The sequence below is a fragment of the Marmota flaviventris genome, chromosome 9 (assembly GCF_047511675.1).
Source record: "Marmota flaviventris isolate mMarFla1 chromosome 9, mMarFla1.hap1, whole genome shotgun sequence".
Taxonomy (NCBI): domain Eukaryota; kingdom Metazoa; phylum Chordata; class Mammalia; order Rodentia; family Sciuridae; genus Marmota; species Marmota flaviventris.
Genome location: NC_092506.1, coordinates 22110306 through 22128378, shown reverse-complemented (window position 1 = coordinate 22128378; position 18073 = coordinate 22110306). Strand labels below are relative to the sequence as shown.

General features: G+C 60.4%; 1 pseudogene; it reads left to right on the top strand.

Moving 5' to 3' along the window:
- Window positions 1-17126: 17126 nt before the first annotated feature.
- Window positions 17127-17697, top strand: LOC114093811 (SREBP regulating gene protein pseudogene; annotated as a pseudogene).
- The last annotated feature ends 376 nt before the right edge of the window (window positions 17698-18073 follow it).

Sequence of the window (18073 nt, the reverse complement as noted above, 5' to 3'; positions counted from 1 at the left end):
GTGCTCCTTGTCATTTATGTAGTTGTGTGGCCACGTGACTTAATTTTTAATAACGGCTGTTAATCAACCGGCTCGTGATCAGATGTGACACATTGGTGTGAGCTAGCCCTGGCAGGGACACTGCCGACCACAGGGGCCCCGAGCGGGGCCCCTCACGGCCTCCTCTGCAGTCTCTGGCTGACCCTGGGCAGCTCATGGCCTTCCGAGAGCTTCAGCCCCACCAGCTGGTGGCACCTGGAGACAAGAGCGTGCCAGTTACCTGTCCCCAAGTGAGGTGGGGACACAGTGTGGGAAGAAGAAAGAGAGAAGCCGCAGGTGCCACAACAAGGAGGGACATTGTCCCCAGTTCTCGGTGCCGGGCCTGCTGCCTCCCAGCGCCCAACCTTGACGCCCGATCCTCATGGCCCAGCCTCGGTTTCCCCTGCTGTGGAAGGTGGCGAGAGACAGTCCCCAACGTGGGGATGAGCGTTCATGGTCACAGATTGTCCTCATTAGTTTCAGGAGCCAGGTCACCTGGTCCCTGTCACCTCGGCCCCCATGGCACTGCGGAGCAGACTGCTTCTCCCAACTCTGCCAGCAGACTCCGCCCCCCACCCGGGGCCCAGGCCTGGCACGGCTCCCCGGCTCCTGGCCGCCTGGCTGTGCTCACGCTGAGGGCTCCTGAGCGCGCCCGCCCGGCGGCTGCACATTCCCAGACGCGGCAGGGCCCCGGCTCTGCGTTGGATCACTGCAGAAGGCCTGACACACGCAATCCAGGTTTGGAGCCCGACACGGGAAAGATCCCCAAGATCAAGTATCAGGCCGGGCGCTGCTGCCGGGGACCCAGCCCGGCCCGGGAACAGGGCCAGCCGCCTGCGCCAGCCCGGGGCTTCCCCACCGACACAAAGCAGGCCCGACAGTGGGTGAGGGTGGCCAGCAGGCCTGCCTGGCCGGGTGCCAGCGAGGCCCAGGGATCTCCTGGGCCACCCCAGGATCTCTGCCTCGCCCTGCCACCCTCTGCCTGTGAGGCCACATCTTTCAGTGATGGGAGCCCGGCCAGTGACAGAGACACCTCTCCCTTCCCCTCCTTGGCCAAAGAGTCTTGTGTCCCAGGAGCAGGAAAACTCCTTCTCGTAACTTCCTGTCCTCTCAAAGTCCTATCTGCCCCTGGATGGCTTTGTGACACTGGAGGTTGAGTTTGAGCCACCCACTTGGCCACCTTCAGGAGATGACTGGAGGGCCCACTTCACAGGTGGGAAAGTCGGGGCTCGAGGAGGCCCCGGGGGCTTGGCTGGCGGGGGCTCAGCCGTGGGCCCCCATCTCCGCTCTTGGTTGGGGTCTTCTGCACACTGGGGCTCTTCCTGCCCAGCCACCGTGGCTCCCATGAGCGTGACGGGTGTGTGGCATTGAGCAGAGGAAAATTCCTTCTGTCTCTTTTCCAGAGGGTCTGCGGCCACCCCAAGTCTGGCAGCTTTACAAAAACAGGCTTGTAAACTCAGCAACACCCCATAATCCTTTTTATGGGGCCTGCTGTGGTCATGGACACTCATAGGCTCTCCCAGGCTAAGCCGTGTGGGTGCTGAGGGTGAGCAGCCGTGGGAGCCGGGCCCCCCATAGACCCACCCAACCCTGCTAATGGCTCAGGGCAGAGGCAGGACCCCTGGCTTCTGAGCAATACCAGGACTACCGCCAGGGGGCGCTGTACAGCCAGGGCGGGAGACTTAGGCCCTGGGCACAATGTCCCCCCATGGGCAGCTGCACCCCCAGGACCCCGGGGGGGTCCAAGAGGAGGGGAAATATTGTTTTGAAGTCCCAGGCGCCTCTCCAAACCTCGTGGGACTCGGAATCTCTGAAGAGGGACCAGGGAAGGGAAGTACCTGGGTGTGAGCGGGAACTTGCCCTGGTGGGAAGAGGGGGGGAGGACTGGGACTCACTCACCACCCGAAACACCTGCAGAAGCCCCTGCTGTGGGACAGGGGGGCTGTCCTCGGCCTCCACAAGGAGAGGGTGACCCCAGACCCTTCCCTTCCCTCTGGTGGCTCTGTCAAATGAGACGACCGTCCCTCTGTCCCTAACCTTTTGTCCCTCTGTCCCTAACCAGGAGAGCCTGTTGTCCGTAGCATTCTGGGCTCCCAGAAGGTAGAGGGCAGGTCTTGTGGGGACCTTAGGAGTTGGCCCTGCGTCTGTTCACCTGCCAGGACAGAAAGAGCCTGGTGGTCCCTCGCTGTGCCCACGCTCAGTTTGAAAGGGCAAGCAACAGGGTCTGGACACTGAGTTCACGGTCACTTTGAGGCTCCTAAATGACAACGCTGCCTATTGGAACCTTGTTTGATTGTTTTTTTTTTTTTTTGGGGGTGGGGGGTTCTGATTTAGGTTTTTAACAGGTTGCTAAATCATGTGTACTATAAACACATATGTTTTTAAACTATGGATGAGTGTGTGTGTGTGTGTGTGTGTGCACGTGTGTGTGTCTGTGCACGTGCAGAATAAAAACCGAGCTGGATGCTTCTAAACTTAGAAGTAGGTCTCGCATTCCTAGTTGTGAAGTGGGAATGATAGAAGGACTTACCTCCTCCAAGATCTGTCGGGAGGATGAAGTGAAATAACCCACGTGTAGCCCTAGAACGGCGCCTGGCACTCAGCGCTCCACACCCGGGGCTATTTACAGGGCACTTTCAAAAGCTCCGCCACTCCTGAGATCTGTTTGTGTTGTGATTTACTTAATGGAGCTCCTCGGATGCGCTTCTCCGATTCCTTTTCTACCTGAAGGAAAGGTCTTTGGAAGGGAAATGTTTCATCATCACCGTGAACAGAAGCTGGTCTCCACTGCACGAGGACACACAGCAGTAAAAGATTTCACGAGGAAAACAAGACAATTCCTAAATCCCTAAAACGGAACCTCCTGGCTTGGATGTTGTGCTACACAAGTGAGATGTTGACATCAGGGAGACGGGGTGAGGGCCACCCACGCGAGAACTCTCTGGAATATCTTTGCAAAAATACTCTATAATTATTTAGAGATAAAAAAGGTTTAAAAAGTCCTAAGGACACAGGGACTCTTTGCTCTAGCCCAGGAGGGGGCTTCTCTCTGCAGAGGGACTGGCACACGCTGCTGTCAGACATCTTAGCCCCGTGCCAAGACTTCTCCTCGGAAGGGAGGAAACGTTCTGAAGGGAACTCGGCTTTCGCGCTGTGGGAGTGGAAGTCAGGAATCACGACCATCCCGACAGGCTGTGCGTGGGGCGTGCCCAACTAGGACAACACCGTCCCTGGTGTGGCCCCTGTCATCGGCAGGTAGACCTGGAAAGTCCTTCTGGGTCACACTTTCTCCATTCGTCAAATGGGGGCCTATGAAATAGCATCAGGGGCGGGGCGCAGTGGTGCACGCCTGTCATCCCTGGAGGCTGAGGCAGGAGGATCGCAAGTTCAAAGCCAGCCTCAGCAACAGCGAGGCCCTAAGCAACTCAGTGAGACCCTGTCTCTAAATAAAGTACAAAATAGGGCTGGGGATGAGGCTCAGCGGTGAGTGCCCCTGAGTTCAATCCCTGGTATCCCCAAATAGGATCAGGGCTCCCCAGTTAAGAACCATGTAAAGGCACCAGTCCCCCTGAGTGGGGGAGCCCAGGACTGTGCTGTGCAACCTGGAGTAGCCATCGACCCCCGTTTTCCTGAGACCGAGGGGCTTCCTGACACACAAACCCCTCCGTGCTAAACCAAGACAGCTGGTCACCCTGAATGTGGCAGTCAGTCGCCACATGTAGCCCTCCGGCACTTGAAACGTAGCTTGTCCAAAATGAGATGGGCCGGGAGAGCACAGCTTTCAACTAGATGTCGAAAACTTAGCGAGATAAAAAAGAACCTAGGAGAGTCACGTGCGTTTTCACGTTGGTCATCTACCGCAGTGACAATACTTGAGCTCTGACGGGTTACATAAAATATCCTTTAAATTCATTATGATTATTATTTCAGGGGAACGGGTACCGGGGATTGAACTTGGGGCACTCGACCACCGAGCCCCATCCCCAGCCCCATTGTGTATTTTATTCAGAGACAGGGTCTCACTGAGTTGCTTAGGGCCTCGCTGTTGCTGAGGCTGGCTTTGAACTTGCGATCCTCCTGCCTCAGCCTCCCGAGACTCTGGGATGACAGGCGTGCGCCACCGTGCCCGGCTTAAGTTCATGATTAGGAGGTCCTGGCTTCAACCCCCAGTACCACAAAAATAAAAAGTGAGTAAATAGATGAATGAAATCCATTTGTGACATTATATTTCTATTAGGTCACGCTGCTCTGGAGCCCTCAGCAGATTCCCAAGGGGGATCTGTGATCCCCAAAAGTTCCAGCCCCGGCTCCCCAAATCCCTTCCACGTTGGTGACGGTACCCGGGAGCGTTTCCCGGTGGTGCCTGGACAGGTCTTCACGGAAGGTACTGGGGCACCCTTACCTGCAGGTATGGCTAACTCCCCCGATGGCCCTGCCCTCCCCATGACGCCCCGCCCCCATCCTGGTGCTGACGGGCTTCCTGAGAGGCCGGGCCTCCGCCCGCTCTGCAACATGTGATTTTCATTTGTCTAATTGAAGCTAATCTGATAAAGGCAGGAATCGCAGAGATGCGTAAAAGCCCCAGTGAGCGCAGGTCGCGGCCTCATGCAAAGAGGGGGCCTTTGTCTCCCGGCCCCCAGGCAGTGACCAGCCAGGCACCAGGTCACCCAGGGGAGTGGGCAGAGGCAAGACCAAGACGGGCTTCTCTTTGGACACGCTGGACTCCCATCACTGCCGTGGCCGTTTGCAGACAGAGAAGCAGGACGATGGGAATGTCACACGTCCTGGGAAGAACGCGGTGGCCCCCAGAGCGCCTCCCAGGGTGGGGTCCTTTTGGCTGTCCCTTCGCCTGTCTCCTCTAGGCAGTAGCAGCTGGAGGAAGGAAGGGCAGGGTGACTGCCACTCCTCCAGGCAAGCAGAGGAGGCTCCTGAGCATGGACACTGGGCTTTCCCAGGGCCGTGGGGTCTCCCAAATCCACCTCCCAGGACGCCCCAGAGAGACCCTTCTTCAGGAGCTAGAACCCTGCCTAGCCCCGTCCCCGACGTGGGGCATGTGACCACCACACCCACTCCTTCCCTCGACTCGCTGGGGCTTCAGAGACAGCTGGACAGGGCTAGGATACCCAGGTTTTCCTGGACGCTTGTGCTCTTTAGTTTAAAACCCCTACTTCTTCTTAAGAGAGAGCCGGGCACGGTGGCGCACACCTGTGATCCCAGCGGCTCAGGAGGCTGAGGCAGGAGGATCAGCAACAGCGAGGCCCTGGGCAACTCAGTGAGACCCTCTCTCTAAATAAAACACAAAATAGGGCTGGGACGGGGCTCAGTGGTCAAGCACTCCTGGGTTGAACCCTGGATACCCTAGAAAAAATAATTAACCTTAACTTGAGGGAGGTGGTTTAGGGGGAGAAGACGCTGCCGTCGGTGGGTTCACTGAGCCAGACCTATTTGCCAGAGGGGCAGGGCACGCCTGGCGCTCTGCGAGGAGTGTCCATGAGACGAGAGAAGAAACTGGCTTCCTCCAGAAGGTCCCACTTTCCTGGGGGAGGCCGAGCCCAAGTTCAAGGGCAACTAGAAAGTGATATGGAGCTTCTCAATTCTCACCCTAGCAGGGCACAGCCAGGGCTCTCAGAGACGAGAAGGGGGCCGCGGCATCGGGCGGAGGGGGAGCTCGGCTGGGCTCACAGAACGGACGAGGCTGTTGGAAAGGGACCCGAGGGCCCAGGGGAGCCGTGTTCTTCTTGGGCTTCTTACAGCGACGTGAACCTGGACAACCCAACCCTGTCCCGGGCCTCGCCTTCCCCAGCCGTGCTACAGGGGAATGACCAGGTTGGCATCTGAAGCCTCAGAGCGCACTGGGTGGGGGTTCCAGGTGCAGCGCAGTGACAGGGCGAGGCACAGACTTGTCCCGGAGGGAGTGTGGTCACCACGGTGGGAACGACTCCCCAGAGCTGAAGGAGTGACCCAGCGGCCTCCCTCACTCCAGCCTCCCAGGGCAAGGAGGCCTGTGGCCTCTGAGGTCCCAAACAAGTGAGTGCATTGTGTGTGCCCAGCTGGGTGCCGGCCAGGGAGGTGTCCTGGGAACTGCCCCTGCTTCTGGGGAGAGAAGCCTCTGGCCCTGGCCTCGCCTGGCGCCGCTGTTCTTGGCTAAAGGACTTGGGGCAGCTTCCCCAGGGCCCGCCCCTGGCCTGTCCAACATCTTCCCAAGGCCGCAGATGCCCAGACCAGCGCAGGCGGTGTGGGGAGGTGGGGAGGGGAGTTCCAGAGAGAGCTGGGGGGCGTCTGCCATGTGGGTCGCATCCGCATTGGAGCCCCGTCCCTCCGCGGCCTTGGCCACAGCAGCTCGGACCCGGCTTCCAGAAGCCTCCGAGGAAGCTCAGCCCTGGACACAGCCGTGGGTCTGTTTCCTGGTTGGTTCTTTCAAAGGCTGACCTGGAAGTGGTGGAGAACGGCGGTTGGTGTGGGGCTGTGGCCGCGGTAAGCGAGGACAGCCCTCCCCGGATGGAGGAGGTCTAACCTTGACCTTCTCGGGGCCCATCTTCCGTGGAGGGCGCCTGGGGCAGCGTGTACCCCTCTCTCCCAGCTGGATCTTCTCTGGACTCCTCACTATCCAATATCATCTCCCATGTCACCAGTGTCACCCCCCACACACACTCAAATGCTAGCTCGTGACTCCCTGGGGAGTGGGGACACGGTCCCCACTGTTGACTGCGTGTCCCTGGCCCCTGGAGGGACGGCAGTGGACCCTGGTGAACGAGTGTGTGAGAAGGGCTGCTTCCACCCAGAACAGCTTGGCACGGGGGCAGGAAGGTGACCCTGCAGGGCCATTATTGGGGCTGGTGTCAGCCCCCCGGCAGGCCCTGGGAAGTGGGGCTCACCTACAAGGTGAACAGAGGAGTTTAATAAAGGACCATCAACAAAGGATGACCGGGGTCAAGGGAGATGGGGAAGGACAGAGAAGCACAGGCGGGGTCAGAGGAGTGTGTCACCCTCCTGGACCTCAAGGGCAGGGAGGGGGTAAACGCTGGGCTGGAAGGCAGGTCACCCAGCAGGGACGGCCTGGCAGGGGGCAGGGGCCTGGCAGGGAGGGACCCGGGAGTGAGTGCCCATCTCCCTCTCCTTCTCCCTCCCGCCTCCCTGCAGCGCCCCCTGTTGGCTGGACCCAACCAGAGCCTGGGCTGGGGGGGTACGGGGGAGAGGGTGGAGAAGGCCAGGTGTGTCCAGGCTGCCGAGGGACACGTGCTGTTCCCAGTGGTACTGTTACCGCCCAGAAGCACCCCGGGCTCTCCGGCCGGGAGTAACCGCAGTCAGCGCAGCCTCTTGGCCTCTGGCCGTTGGTGTGGTCAGGAGTCCGGGAAGAGCCGTGCAGGACACCTCTGGCTTGGGGCCTCTCATGCAGTTACAGACAGATGGCAGTCACTGAGTTAGAGACGGGGCCCAAGCAGCCAGGGTCAGTGTGTCTTCTAGAAGGCGCTGGAATCCCCGGCCGTCTCTCTGCACAAGCTTCCTTGGGCTTCCTCGCAGCATGGCTGCCTACCCCAGGAACCCGCGTCGCATGGGGCTCAGGGCCCGAGTGTGACAAGCCAAAGAGGCAGAGCTGCCCTCTCTAACCCTTGAAGTCATCAGTCCCCTCCTTGTGGTCTAGGGTCAGCCAGTCACTGAAGTTCAACAGACTCAAGACCAGGGGCCCTAGATGACCTCTTGAGGGAAGGAATATTGAAGAGTTTGAGGACACTTTTTAAAACATGAGATGATAACTTATAACCAAACATTTCTCAGGTATTAGCCACAAAAGTCTAAAATGACTCTTGGAAGGAGACAGGGACCAAATGGAAGCTTCCAACATTGTTAGGAAGTTGAGCCTTCTGAAGGTCTTCTCCTCAGGGACTGAAGGACAGAGGATCAGAGAGGGCAAGTGCCAGGTCTGAGGTCACACAGGAGAGCCTGGACTGGAAGAGCAGATCCTATCTTGAGAGATTCTTGTCCAGGGGTAAATGACATGGAGGGGCGGAGTGGGGGGCGGGTCAAAGCCACTCCAGGCAGCCTCGAGTGTGGCCCTTCCATGCTGGAGAGCCCAGATCTCAGCCTCACTTTATCTACACACCCTCTAGACTCTCCCTGCGACAAGCAGTTTGGAGACTATCAACGTGGATGGCTTGCACTTTCGGGAGCTGCCTGGGGAAGATTGCTTCCAGGTGGCCTCTCCGGGGGCCTCAGCCTGACTGGGCAGCGGCCTGGAGAGCTGGACGGCCGCCGCCTGCCCTGAAGGCCTCTCCCCAGGGCCTCGAGGCCTCCTGCTCCCTCACCTGATCCCAGCTGCCCCGCCTGAGGGGGGGTCCTCTCTCATCCTCAGGCCAAACCAGCCCCTCCCCATGGGATGTCCTTGGAACCGGCCACTCCTGGACCTGAGCTAGACGGTCCACTCTGGCCCCTCTGCCTGCACCCAGCCACGGGATGAGGAGTCCTTGGGCCAAGGTGAAGCTCCCTCTCCAGTGCCCCCATGCCCAGGGGACAGAGCAGAACAGGGCGGTTGAGGGGCGGTAGCCTGTGTCCTTTCCCCCAGGTCAAAGGCTGCTCCTCCTTCGCACACGGCCGGGGAGCCAGGTGGCCTGGGGTCCCCAGGTTGGTTCCCGCCCGGCTCAGCTGGGAATGGCGCTGAAGCTTCTGCAAAGTTAGGGGCAAAACGGCATCTTCCCTCCCAAGGGGGAGGCGAGGGACAGACGGATGAGCAGGCTCCCGGTCACCTCCCCGCAACGTCCCCGCAGGAGGAAGGGCCGTGGTGCTGCCCCCGTGGGCATCCTGGACCACGGAGAAAGGCCCAGAGGCTCCTTGCTCAGGTCAGATGGACGGTTGGCCACGAAGAGCCAAAGGAGGGTGAGAAGGGAAAGGGCCAGCGCCCAGAGCTTCGCGGGAGCCGGCTCCGCCGCCATCACACAATCGCACGCACCAGGTGCGCTGATAAGACCCCAGCGACGTAAGGACCCCACATCACAGATGGGCAGGCAGAGGACACGCAGATGGCAGAGCCCCGAATGGCACTGGGCGAAGCCAAGGGAGGCAGGGAGGGGCCAGAGAGCCCTGGGTGGAAGCAGAGGTTAGACTCCAAGACTGACAGGAGCCTGGGGGTCAGCGGGTCTGAGTAGGGGTTCTCAGCCCGCTGTTGCCAGGCCTTGCTGTGTCAGGGCTGGGACTGGTCTTCTGCCTCTGGCCTGCACCCTGGTGGGACACTCGGGGTGCTCATTCCATGCCCACTGCCCTGGGGAGGGTGGGCACCTGCCCTGGGGAGGGGCACAGGAACCACTGAGATCCCAGGCTGCCCACAAGGCCTCCTCCCTGGCCTGGCCCTGCCCTGGCCTCCTGCTGGCCCAGCTGCACTCGCCCCTTTGAGCCGAATGGGCAAGGGGAGGGGACAGCAGGAGGGGACAGCAAGCCCCTGAGAGCACTTCTGGGTGGTTGGTGACGGGCACATTCTTGCACTGGATCCTTCCCCAATCCAGGTGGCCTCGTCCCAGGCTCATGTCAGGTGCCACCTGGTTCCTGCCACCATCTCCAGCCCTCCTTGCTGCGGCTCATCGCCACCGTCTTCAACACCCACGTCACCAAATTCTGTCTTTATTGGGCGTTTGCTGGACTTGATTTCGGCTTGTTGGTTTAGTTTAGATATAAAATTGATCATCTTATACCTTTTGTGACGTTCAGTGGTGTCCACTCTGTTGAATTGTGAACAGCTCTCCAGAACTTTCTCACCTTACAAAGCTAAAACTCTGCCATCAAAAAAAAAAACTCCTTTCTTACTCCTCCCAATCCATGGCAATACCCACTTTACTCTGGGAACCTCACATAAATGGGACTGGATAGTATTTGTCCATTTATGATTGGCTCGTTTCACTCAGCAGAATGGTCTTAAGCTTCCTTCATCCATGTATAGCGTGTGTCAGAATTTCTTTCCTTTTTCAAGGCTGAATAATATTTCATTTTGTGTGCATAGCACATCTTGTTTATCCATTCATCTGCCAACGGACACTTAGGTTACACCCACCTATCGGTTATTGGGAATCATGCTGAGAGAACTCAGCTTTGCACAGAAAAATGGATTTATACTACAAGAAACCCAGGGAGACAAGGGGAGGGACCCAGAGAGCCCCTTGGAGAATTTTGCTAAGTGACTAAGAAGCAAAATTCTCATTTAGCAAAATGTATTCATCTCAATCCAGGTACTTTATATATCGTCTAAAAGAGTATTATTATCTTTCATTTTCAAGGGAGAAAATAGGAGCTCAAGAGGTTTATGTCACCCTCCTAAGCCCCACAGCCAATAAGTGAGAGAGCCTGGCTTTGAATTTGAATCTGTACCAAGTCCTGCATTTGGCCTCTGCCTTCTACTGCCTCCTTCTCTGGAGGTATTTGATTTCTCTCTCCTTGTGCAGGTGAGCTGTACGGGTTGCATGTGCCCCCCTCCAAGTCTAGCGGACAAAGCTCATGTGGGATAGGACAGCCTAGTGGTTAAGATCAAGGACTCTGAATCCAGGCTGCCCAAGTTCAGAAGGTGACTCCTCTCCTCTATCAGCAATCACTTAGCCTTTGGTGCCATGGTTGATTAGCGATGTCTGCCCTGGGATCAGGACAGGGCACAGATGCCTGGATCTAATGAAGCCACACCCTGCCCCCCCCTCCTTCCAGATTCCGATCTTGCAAACAATGTCTGCTAAGGAACTGCAGCTGTGGGGCGGGTGGAGGCTGGGGTCTGAGGCAGGAGCAGCTTTGGTTTCCTTCAGGACAGGAGCCCTCCTTGGCTCTCGGCCTATTTTCCCGAGGCAACAGGGTGCCGAGGTGTCTGCATTCCTAGCAAACAGCAGCAGCCACTGGTGGGTCCCTGGGCAGCGCTCCAGGTGGGGGGTCAGGTGGCGGGGCCTTGTCCTCACGCCATCCCTGCACAGACAGGGTCCAGCCGGGGTCCTGGCCTGCTGCCCCTTGCCCGGGGCCTGCCCACATTTTGAATGCGTATCCGAGGTCCCTAGCGGCCCCTCTCCCCAGGGCTTCCAAGGCCCTGGACCCTCTCTGCGGCTTCTCCCGGCCAAGTTTCCATCTGAGATCCTGGGAAAATGGTGGGAGACCCCAGCCTGCTGTGTCCTGGGGCAGGACCTCCGTGACCCCAGGCTCCGTGTGTCAGAGCATGGGGCTGGCCTGCGGCAGGCCTGGAGGTGGCACGGGGAGCGTGGAGGGTGGCATCAGCTCACTCAGCCATGACCGGGAGGGAGCAGGTAAGTGGTGTCTGTGAATGCACATCACCTTGTGGCCATGGTGACAAAGTGACAGCGAGCTGGAACATGGATGGGTGGTGGTGTGAGGGGCTGGGACGGGAGTGGCTGTGGGTGGTGGGGAGGGCGGTGGAGTGGGTGACCCTATAGATGTCACCGTGAGTGACCGACAGAGTGGGCAGGCGGGAACCCAGTGGGCGACGGTGCCAGCAAGGATACCCTGGGTGACAGGGCTGGTGGCGGGCAGCGGTGTCAGGCTGTAGGTAGAGGGGATGGCGGGGGCGGGGGGGTGACTCTGGGACCAGAGCTGGCCAGAGTCACTGGGGGGCTCAGGGCTTGTCCCCTGGGGACGCGGTCCCCGCCGGGAGGGGAGGACGCGTGGGTTTTCTCTGCCAGGGGACACTGATTGCCAGCGAAGGCCTCGCCCGCGGCCGGGGAGCCGGCTCCGCGTGTCAGCGATGATCTTTCGCAGATGCCGCAGCGCGAGGAAGTGCAATTATGGGAAATTGCGCTCAGGCGAACGAGGAGCGCCCAGGGCTGCCGGGCCCCATTCCTCACCTGAGCCCCCTGATTGTGGCCGACAGCCCCACATCTGTATGTGCTTTGCAGCCCGAGGAGGGACGAGCGGGGGAGCAGCCCTGGCTCCGGGAGGAGGGGAGGGAGGGGACCTTCAGCTCCCCCTGCCCACTGCGCCCTGCATCCCCCGGGAGGAGCTGGGGAGGCCGAGGCCTGGGGCACATTCCTGGGTTCTGGGGCGATGGGGGAGGTGGGGCTGGCTTGGGGGAGTCGGGGAGAGCGGAGGCTGCTTTTGCTCCTGCCTTCTCGCTTTCCGGGCAGGGAAACTGAGGTGGGTGACAGCTCAGGGCCACACGGTGAGTTCCAGCCCAGGCAGAAGGAGTACCTCCGCCCTGACCCTGCAGGGCTCGGCCAGCACCCGGGGCAGCAGGTTGGAGGGCCGAGGTTCCACCCGGGGAGCAGTGGGGGCTCCTGCCTCCCCACCCCGTGGGCCTCTGCTCCTGCTCCAGGGTGGCTCTGTCCGCCTGCCCGGGGCTCCGAGGTCCTGGCATTCCTCCCTCATCTTCTCACTCTGGTTCCTGCCCTTGGCACCTCCCTGATGGGGGAGCAGGAAGCGCCCAGCAGACGGCCTCCAGGGCCTCTGCTATGGAGGCCGGCTGACTCCTCTGTGGGCCTCCTCAGACTTCTCCTTCCTGCTCCTGGGGTCATCCCCGAGTGTGGGGCAACCCCCTCCTCTCCAAACCCTGCTGGCCTACATTGAGAGTACCATGATGCCCGCTGCTCCCAGCAGAAGGACCCAGCCCTCCTCCGCAGACACCCTTCTTCCCACCGGGCACGGTTTGCTCCATCCGTGTGCGAACAACTGCCCTGCCCCAGGGTCTCAGAGGCGGCACCGGCAGACACAGGTTGGGCCAGTTGTCTAAAGAGACAATTGTCCTCTTGGCTTCAACACTTGGGTCAGAGAAGCATGTGTGACACCCCTTCCCCCCTCAGGACCGGGCACTGTGGCTCAAGCCTGTAATCCCAGCTCCTGGGGAGGCTGAGGCAGGAGGATCACAAGTTCAAGGCCAGCCTGGGCATCTTAGTAGGACTCAGGCTAAAAATGAAAACGAACAAGGGCTAGAAGTGTAGCTCAGGGGGAGAGCCCTGCCGGTACAGTCCCCAGCCCTGGAAAGAAGTAAAAAGACCCCAGGAGCTGGGAGCTGGCTTTGTCCCCAGGCAGGAGAGAGACTGGGAGGCTGCTGGCTTGGGAATTATCATACAGAGAAGCCCACCTGCAGGAGGGGAGCGCGAGGCCAAGCAGAGGCTTTGAGGTGACAGGGTGCAGGGAGAAATGGATCTGCAGCATCTCTAACTCTCAATTTAGTCCTGCCCCTTCTCCGTGTTTCTATTACATTAGCTGATTGTCCGACTCTGCTTGGATAACCAGGATCCCGTCCCGTCCTGTCTGCCAGTTGTGCACGTGGGTCTCTGTCCCTTGCAGCCAGGACACCTGTTAACTATTGCTGCCTCCGAGCCAGGACGTGGGTATCCTGGGAAGAACGGGTGAGTGTGGCGGTCAGGGGGAGCAGGACCTGTGTCGGGGAGTCCGGTGTCCTCGCCGGCCGGGGATGGCTTGGTGGGAACGGCGTGGCATGGAGAGCTGTGCCCAGGGGTGAGTGAGCACCAAAGATTTAACAGAAAACCCCAACGCGCAGTGAACGGTCAGGGCCGAGGTCCAGCTGCAGCCACGGGGGGAGGCACGTCTGGGGAAAGGGGAGCACCCCGCGGCCTGGAGCAAAGGCCATCGGGGGTCCCAGGTGAGATGCAGCCGGGGCGAGCCTGGGGCGGAGGGGCGTGGAGGAGCTGGAGTGGGCAGAGGGCAGCCCGGGGACACGGAGAGGCCCCCGGTGGGAAGCACCAGCCCGCGGCCCATGAGGCCCCTGAGCGACTCACTGTAGCCACTTTACCTTCCCCCAGGTGCCCCTCTGTGCCTTTTGGTGAACTGGCTGTCCCCAGGAGAGGTCTGCCTGAGGGCCCGGTGGGGGCTGGGGAGCCCGGCTTGGCCAGCTCAGGCTGGTGCTCAGTGGTGCTGGTTTGGTGTCGTCCGGCACCTGGCCCAGCCACGCCTCAAGGGGTTCCTGTAACCCAAGGAGCTGCTCAGGCCACAGCCAACAAGGAGCGAGGGAGGGACCCCCAGAATGTGGCCTGCAGATCTCTGTACGGTGACCTCATTTCATTCACACGTCAGAGACTGTGCTCCTAAGCACCATCTCATAGATGGGAAAACTGAGGCTCAGAGGGATTAAGTGCTGGGCTCAAGAGCTTTGGGCTAGAAAAGGGAAGCCTGGGGCTCTAACCGAGTCTGTGCCTCCCAACCCCCAGGTCCCCCCATGCACTGGCTCTGGAGACCCCCCCACACACATTGTGGAAGGACACGTGGAGATTCAACCCCTGCTCCAGAGTCAGGATCTGCAGAGCTGCCCTCTGTGGGGGTCTGGGATTGGCCCATCCCCTTGCCCAGGGTCAGTGTGGTCCTTGGCGGGTCCTGCAGTCCCACCTGAGATCTGCACCCCACCTGCCAAGAGATCACTGTCTGCTGTTCCTCAGAATTCAGAGTCTCGGGGGAGGGGGCTCCGCCCCAGGACACGTGGGTGACAGCACACTCGGGGCAGCTTCTGGTTTGCTCTTGCTGGGTCCCGCTGGGCAGCCGTGTTGCTGGCCGAGAGCTCTGGGCCCTCGGACTCCCTTCCCCGGCCTGCCGTGGGGCGTGGCCCTCTGCCCCCTTTGGCCTGCGCATGCCCTGGGCTCCCCAGGGCGTAGGGCGAATGCTGACCCCCAGGAAGCCCCTCTTTGCCCCTCAGCCTTATGTGGCTCTGTTTACCCACTTTCCCGAGAATCACATCTTGTGACTTCCTTGCAGCCAGCTGCCACATCAGCTCCTGTGACCACATTGTCCCCCAGAGACTGCTCTCTCACTCAGGCCTGAAGTAGGCTGCCTGGACCCTGCCTGTCCCCTGCTGGCTTGTCCTGGGAGCCCCAACCGCGCTCTCCCCTGCTTTCCAGAGGAGGAGACGGCTACCCTGGGCCGGCTGCTCCCTGCACTTGTCTAGGAGCCTGGGATTGCAGGCACAGAGTGCTCCAGCCCAGAGCCAACCCCCGCACTGCTCGCACCCCTCCCACTTAGGTCCCTAGGGCCCACCGTGTCCCCTGTGCCTCCTTGCTGTTGAGACTCCTCCACCCACTGTGACCATATTCGTGTTGCCTTGGTGGGTACTTTCTGCTCAGTATCTTGAGTCCCCCCGCCCTGTAAACTTCAAAGGGACCATTAAAGTCCATTTCATAGAAGAAGAAACTGAGGTTCCGAGGGGTGATGGGACTTTCTCATTATCCCGCCAGCTAGTGACCAAGGCAGCCCTTGGCGCCAGGCCCGGGGGGCTCCCCATCCTCCAGCCACATTCCAGGCAGGCCCGAGTGGCCGGAGAGGCCCCCCTGCCTCCCCTGCCCTCCGCGGCTGCTCTGCATCCTGCTGGATTCCTGAGGTGTCAGGCCTCATTAGAGCCCCGCGGCCAGCGGGTGTGGAGAGGGAGTTGACAGGTATACAATCCACGCGGCTCCCTTCAAGTCATCAAGCTGTCTTCAGGAGAGCGTGCCGGGAGGGAAGCCGGGCAGAGCCTGGCGTGGAAGCCTAATCGGATGCACATTAAAACCATCCTTCGGTGCCTCCCCCTCGCTCACGCCGCTCTCTCGCTTCTCTCTTCCTCCCTCCAACAGGAGCTGACGCGGGTCGCGGGTCGTCAGCTGGGCCGACTCTGCAGTCCAAGCAGGGGCCACCAGGAACCTTTGATGTCTCGGTGTTGGGCCAGCATCTGAGTGCTTGTGACAGAGGACCGCAGCCTGGCGAGTCCCCCGGGACCAGTAGCTCTGCCTCCCTCCGCAATCCTGGGGAATCAGAGAGCCGGACTCCTGACACGGTCAGAGCTGGCCAGCAGACCCTGTACCGCGAGCTGCCTGCAGAGAGGGAGAAGAGCCACCTTCCCCCAGGCAGCTGAGAAAGCTTTTACAGGGGCCCTGGCCACCAGAAGAGGTCATGTGACCAGGGCCAGCCAATCCAGTGCTCCTGCCCAGGCCTGGACTCCATCCTGGAGCAGGGGCCAGTGACCCAGGTAACAGGGGTCTCTGAGGGTGCCTGGGGCAGGAGGTGGCTCAGGGGAAGCTGCTGGGGACTCCATGGCACGGCTGGGGGTGGCTGCAGCTGCCAGGTCCCCTCTCGCTCTGCACTTTCTCATCGTGGGCTTCTAGCTTTCCTGGCTGCTCTGTGCGCTGTGCCTTTTCTGCTGAAAGCAGCCAAAGACGGCGTCAGAGTTCTCCTTTTTAGCTACGAGCTTCTTCTAGAAGGTTCACAATGGCTGTCGGAGCCTTACAGCAACCCCTTGAGGGAACTTGGCTCCTTAGACCTATTTTACAGACGAGGAAACCGAGGCAAGGAGAGGTCCATGCACAAATCCCCCAAGTGTGAACACCGTGGAAAGGGGGGTCTGCAGACGGAAGGCGAGGTACGGATCTTGAGATGGCCCAGGCGGGCTCCTACACAGGGGTCTTTATGAGGAGGCCAGAAGGGGGAAGAGCTTCGGAGCTGGCTCGAGGACAGAGGAGGGGCCAGGGGCTGAGGAACGCAGGCGGCTTCTGGGATCGCACAGCCAGGGGTGCAGATCTGCCCCTAGAGCCTCCCAAAGGACCGGCCTCTGATGCTGAACTCCTGACCTTCAGAACTGCAAGATTAATAAATTTTTTTAAGCTGCTGCACTGGTGTGATTAGTCAGATGGGAGATGGGAAATCATACAGGCCCATAAAAGTTCACACCCTGTGTGATTCTCGAGGACGGCAGGCTGCGGAGAGGCGGGAACTCGAGAAAAGCTGTCACCGTACCCCAGGGCCGAGCCGAGTGCACCTCAGGGTTGTTGCTCGACATACCTCCGTCCAATAAAAGCACCAAGGACAACGGGATCCCTGGTGCCCTGGAGCGCCTGGCAGCCAGGGAAGAGAGGGATTCAGCCTGCTAGCCCTGAGCCCAAGGAGGGGACCCAGGAAGGCCCAGGGGGTCATACAGGTGGAGCTGAGCCCGCAGCTGACGGAGTCACCCCGTTCCCCTCCCTCAAACCACAGCACCCGCGGCCCCACTCCCACAGCAGGGGAGGCCAAGAGAAGAACCTGGCGTGAGCTGGCTGGGCCGCGGGACCGCGGGGCCGGGGTTGCGGCTAGGGGTCTGGCTGCCCGGTGTGTAGGGGCCATGCCGCCGGGTCCCCGGGCCTGCTTTGCTCTGCTCCCCGGCCGCCGCGCCCCGCGTCCCCGCCAGGATGGTGAACCTGGCGGCCAGGGTGTGGCGCCGGCTCCTGCGGAAGAGGTGGGTGCTGGCCCTGGTCTTCGGGCTCTCGCTGATCTACTTCCTCGGCAGCACCCTCAAGCAGGAGGAGAGGGAGTGAGAGATCGGAATCTCCTCCAGGTTCAGGACCACGACCAACCCATTCCATGGAAGGTACAGTTCAACTTGGGCAATAGCAGCCGGCCAAGCAATCAGTGCCGGAACTCCATTCAAGGGAAGCACCTCATCACGGACGACCTGGGGTCTGCTGACCAACGGCTGCTGCAATGTCAGCGTCCCCAGCCCAATGCAGTACTGCTGCGATGGCTGCCTGGCCAACGGCTGCGGCAGCGCCTACGAGCGCCGTGTGTCCTGCTGCCTGCAGCCCAACAAGCAACTCCTCCTGGAGCGCTTCCTCGCCGGGCAGCGGTGGCATTCCAGAACCTCTTCACGGCGGTGGAAGGTCACTTTGAACTGTGCTGAGAGTGTGCAGCGCGAGAACACCTACGGGACCCGTGGCCAAGCACTGCTACGGAGAGAGCCCGCCCGAGCTCTTCCCTGCCTGACGGCCACCGCAGCCTGGGCCCTGAGACGCTGCTGGAGGACGCGCGCCACCCAGGGCCAGACTTCAATGTCCCATGCAGTCCAGGGCAAGGAGACAAGGTGGCATGGGGACACTTGACTGTGACCACTTCCTGTACTGTCCACGGGCGCTGCCCACCATCGGGCGGCACCTGGCAGAGCTCCTCTATGAAGCGGACTGGAACCTCGGGCTGGGCCCAGGCGGGGAAGAACCGCGCGCGGGCTGAGCTGGGGGTGGTGCCGGTCTCCCTGGAGACTCAGCTCGGCACCCACACTGGGGCCTGTGGCTTGTGTGCATCAGGCTCCGGGTGTTCACTTCCATTTTGATCTGGGCTCTGCTCTGCAAAATTATTTATTAGA